This window comes from Saccoglossus kowalevskii, chromosome 8 (assembly GCF_978046115.1).
Source record: "Saccoglossus kowalevskii chromosome 8, keSacKowa6.1, whole genome shotgun sequence".
NCBI lineage: Eukaryota > Metazoa > Hemichordata > Enteropneusta > Harrimaniidae > Saccoglossus > Saccoglossus kowalevskii.
The window spans coordinates 22,377,917-22,383,916 of NC_140648.1; positions in this window are offsets into that span (position 1 = coordinate 22,377,917).

Genomic DNA, 6,000 nt, shown 5'->3' on the forward strand with positions numbered 1-6,000 from the left:
GATACGATAGTGCCGCTTCTCATGAGTGAAATTAATGACACTGTCAAATTTATTATTGTCGCACAACATATAAACTTGGCGGCGAAAGGATTTGACGTGTTTCAGCTCGTGTTGTTTGAACCCCAGTGGAATTAAGCGCAAATTTCTAACAACGCGGCCATACTTTGACAGTTAAGTTTGAATAATGTGATTTAGTATATATGAGGGTACACCTGAGAGAATTATTTTAGTGGCAGGTTTAACAAGGGGTTGCACATGGGTAAAGCAGTCTCCCACTGACAGGCCAGCTGTACAAAAAGTTTCCACAGCGTTCACAGAGTCAAGAAAAACAATAACACTTCCGCTCACTCGGGAAGCGGCAATAATATTCACAGGTTTGAGAATAACAGAAATACTTTTAACATATGCATCAATTGATTCACATTTCAGACCATGCTTACATGTTAGCCCTGCAAAATGGTTAACACGTGTACTCGCCGTGGGGGCCGCCATCTTGGAAAGGCCCCACGACGAGCAAACTAAAAGTGAAAAACAAAATCAACTAAAATACGGTAGATTTTTACCGAGAAAACAAAATGTATAAACAGCAGTAACTAAGAAGTATTTACAAAACGTATTGGAATAAAATTAGTCACTTACTAAGTATTTGAAGCAGAGAAAACGTGTTTTTGCACAGCTCTAACAACGGCTGCCACTCATGCGTAGTTAGTTAATTGGTTGGTTAGAATAGCTGCTTTTCACCTTTGACACGCAGATCGCCGCAAACCAACCGATCTGACACATACCGCGCGTGGAACTATGGGAAAAGTGGTCGGAACTATTTCCACACTGTGCCAACACAGATGGCGCTATTCGGTTGGTTTGCGGCGATCTGCTTGTCAATACAATTGAGAAACATTAGACCTTTAACCTCGCAATTTACATACATTTTAATGTTAATAAGATAAGACATGCTGATGAGTGTTGTGCGGTATTTTAATTGATCAATTCATTAAAGATTCAATCTTGCTAAAAATAAGGAGAGAATGTGTTCAAAACAAGAAAAAAATACTTGTATATAGTTCCACGGAAGAAACGCTGACTAAAATGGTGGATGATTGATATTTAGCCTTCAGAGGCTAGTTATGCGTCATAAGACACAGGTCTGTGCTAAATAGCGCCACCTGTGTTGACACAATGGCTTCTCACAAACAATTGTCATAGTCAAATGATATAGTATATTTGATTGCAGATAAAAAAAAAACTAATAAACACACGTGAAATTATACATGGTTTTATTACAAACCTGCACCATCATGAAATCCCTAGTTAACACAGACCAAAGACAGAATTGCCAGAGAGGGCGGCAAAACTAGAATTACTTCCAATGTCATGGTATTTAACTAAATCTATGATGATATACCGATGAAGTTTACACTTGATAACATTCTCTTGTAATTTATTTTGGTGTTTTCTATAAAATAATTTATCATGTGAGTGTACAGGTTACAGCCAGGTTAAAGCCAGGTTACAGCGGTATAAACACGAGACGTGTGTCCCTTGCAAGGGTTATTTCGCAGTAACACTCTCTCTTAATATTTTATTTTATTGAACAAAACACCAGAAAATAAGCAAGAGACTATACTCAAGTCTAATTGATTTAATGTTTAATGTAATTTTCACTGATTCATTTCATGATAAGAATAAATTAGGTAATTATGAAACAGTAAATGCTACTGATACAGGGAACATTTATAAAATTATTACCGTAACGAGGAAATAATTTGACATCATCATTATAACAACTCTTCATCTGTACTGTATCTCAAATCATATGTTACTAAGTGCCCGCGTAATTATAAAATCTACTAAACAAAATGTTAATCTTTGGAGTATAGAAATGGAATAACATCTCAAGCCCATATGTGTTTGATTAGGAGGTGACATAACTATAACTGACATACTCGAATTTACCTTTAATAACAGGCCTTGTTTACTTTAGTTATTACAACAGGTATATCGTATGATGTGCTTATACTGCCCAACGCCGTTGCTTTACATTCGCTTTTGTACAGTAAGGCAGAGTGTCGGAATTTATTGTCATTTTAACGTCAACTATTCTATTGATACACATATAGATTTATATGGATAATTTTAGGTAATCAAGATGCGGACGCTACCAGTTTTATTGAGAATATCGATTGGGGCAGCATGTAGTTTTATTGTATGCAGGGCTGTGGTGAGTATGTCATGTTATCGAGCATAGATTAGATTTCAGAATATCTTTCTTAAACGTCTGTTACCCAAAAAAAAAAACATTGTGATAATATACATTGTTATCGCACATTTTTTTATACTACATGTTATTGCAAACCGATGTTAATGGAATTGGAAATTAGAACTGTGTCATAAAAAACGACATTTAACATTTCAATTACCCTCTCTCTCTGACCCGTGTATTTGTATATTGTTTAATTACTTTCATACTTATACAGTGCTCAAAAAATGTTAATTTCCAGGACACATTCACCCGCCCCGACGGTACCAACTCTGTACAATGTCTAACGGACCCCTGTGAAGTCTCTCAGTGCGAGCGATATCCATACGCACGATGCGAGGTTGATTATTGTGGGGATGTAAGGCAACATTCATCGACGATGATGGTAGCGTATTGGACTGCTCTGGTAATAACTATTATACGCTGACAGGCTTTAACAGCTACATTATAATTCATTATATATATACTATCCAGATACAAATTATGCTAGTCAGAAAATAAATAAACAAACAAACATACAACTACTTTCAGATGATAATATATTTGATATGATATTTTTTCTCAAATATAACGCTAAGCCATATTAGTATATTTGTAGAAATATAAACCCGATAATCATGACCGATTTCTTATGTTCACCTATTAATTCATTTTCAGAACAAAATGATGATCCATGTGCGACAATAAGATGTGGATTTTATGCACAGTGCAAAAGGGGTAGATGCGTTTTGAATAATCAGAAGTATTCGGCATATTGCATATTATACGCACGCCCAAAATTACAGTACTTCCATGTGCGTGTTCTCGTTAAATCATATATAAACCAAACTTTGTTCTTTTACATATTTCAGCGACATACGCGACAGATGCCATTCCCCAGGACACGTTCATTTGCCCAGATGGTACTAAGTCTGTACAATGTCCGACAAACCCCTGCGAAGTCACTCAGTGCGAGCGATATCCATACGCACGATGTGAAGTTGATTACTGTGCGGAATGTAAGGCAAAAGTTACCAATGATGATGGTAGCGTACTGGATTGTGCCGGTAAATTTAAGTTTGCATATAAGCTGTATGTCAGGCAGGCTATAGCATTTGCATCATGATTTGGTATCTATAGTAACTGAAACAAAACGAGGTGGCCAGGAACTAAATAAATAAACAAACTTTCTAGATACACAAGTAAGACAATGGGATATGATAGTTTCATCTATAAAAAATAAATAATCTGGAGCGGATAGACATTTTTCTGAAGCATAGCGCTTAGCCACTGCATGCTTTTGGGAATAAATCCCCGATAATTTTTTATAGTATTTCAGGCAGTGTGGCTAGACTTAAATTTAGTGACTGATTGCCTTAGATTAACTAATTTAATTCATTTTCAGGACAAAATCCCGATCCATGTGCGTCGATGAGATGCGGATTTTATGCGCAGTGCAAATGGGGTAGATGCGTCTGTCCATTCGTGTGTTATAAAGGGTATATACCAGTGTGTGGCTCTGACGGTAATACTTATCGAAACGAATGCTCCTTGCGTGTAACCGCCTGCACAAACCGACAAAATATATATGTACAGCATATGAAAAAGTGTCAGCATGGTATGCATATATATATATTTTTAAGGTTTCCCTTTGATTAATGAGAAGTATCCGACATATAATACAGAAGTGCACAGCCACATTTCCATCTGCATAATATTGTTCTTGAAGTATATCCTCAAAATTTATATTTCATGCCGTACTGTTATACGGCGCATCAAAACTGTACGAGTATAATATGTAACGTGTATGTTCTACGTATGATATAATTATTTTGTATTTCACAGATAAGAATCGATGTACAGGTTTGTCACATTCAGGTCACTGTAAGGCAATGCTACTACGATGGTTTTTCGACCAATCAACGGGAACGTGTGAACCTTTTATCTACTCGGGGTGTGGAGGAAATAGAAACAGGTTCTGGAGCAAGTGGAAATGCAAACAAAAATGCCCGGACTGATTTGCAGTATTGTAATATCTCTGCCGCGGGGTTTTTCATCTTCTTGGCTGTGAATGTTCACTTGCAGAAACTATTGATTGCCCTTTATATAGCAATATAGTTATTCACGAGTAGTTTTACGAGTGAATTTTGACAATGCCATCGGATATTTGATTATTGAGTTCATGCAATATAAACCTTGGATGTATTAATGTGTAATAAATTGATACTATATGAAAAATAATAAATTACTTTTTTTGAAGATCAAACATATTTTTTTTTTAAATTAGCTTTGACACTTAGTTGCAATTGCAATTGTTTTTCAAAACAAAAATTATAACAGTATATATAGTTAGCAAATTTATAAAGTCGAAAAAAATAAATCATTAGTTATCTTCCCTTGGAGATAATCTTTCAATACAACGAAGTTTGTATATGGAATTCAAAGGAAAATTTCGCTTGATTTAAGTATACTTACCTGTTGCAATACGATTAACCAGCATAGCCATTCAACATCAGTGGTATCCTAATCGTCATTTTTTTGGGCCGTGATATGACATACATGACAACGTGTATCCATTTTATCAACGTGCATTCCCCTCATTGAGTAAGTAATTTGTAATATATGATTATTATCATATGATTAAAAAATGTGTACAATAAACACGAATTGCGTGTCGAGACATATATTAAACTTATTGAGTTTGCTTTAATAATTATACTAGTATAGGAAATCAGTGATTATAACTTTGACAAACTCAAAATTCATAAAAAGAACACTGAAAACTAATTACATTTGGCATGGTATGATATACCGAATTCTTTATAGAAGGTACCTAGGATATTTTTTTCTTTTTGCGGCAAAGTAATAATAAACTCTTGGCTTTCAAGTACACGAGTCAATTTACTTTGAAGACCAAATTTTGAAAAGTGTAATTATTACATAGTGAAATTGTCTATGTACTTCAAATAGTCTTGATTTTGTATGTTGAATTATTCAATGTAAATGCTACTAATACCAGGATGTTGGTACAGCTAATATGCGGTTAACATAGCCATTGAATTTAATAGGCATTTTGTCTGAAGTTCCCAGGACATCGCTGATACGTACGCAGATCGACTTCGTTATTTAGTATGTACATCTTTACAGATTGGAAGAGTCCAATTTGTTTATCAATCAATTAATGGTAGTGTGTGTGGAAAATTCATTGACACGTTTTACAAATGCTAGGTTAATTGAGTCGATATATTGGACTATTATAAACGAGAATACCCTGAATTTATTCAATTTGTACTGAGTTGTACTCCTGATCAAAACAAGAACATTGACTTATTAATAGGTTGCACGACAATTGGATGATCGGGGAATTTTGACGAGTTGCCAAGCGACGAGGTATAATACGAAGATGTAGAATAACACAGCGCATTATTGCGTGGTGACGTGTATTTACCTAGATACAACTTTGGACAGGGTTTAATTGATCTGCAACATACTGTCTAAATACAATTAGAAGAAGATGCAATTGGCGATTAGAAAGTCCGTAAATAGAAGTACTTTTTATTATCAAGTTACCAGCGTTTAAAAACCAAGTATGTGTAAAACATAAGCTCAAAACCGTTTCATATTCAGTATTGTATAATTCCTTGTATGGTTGGAAAAAACATCCCTGAAAAATAAAACATCCCTGAAAAATATACGTTACCCATGTACCTTTTGTCTGTGAATAGTGATAACAATTTTCATAAATAATATTTAATGATCGTGAC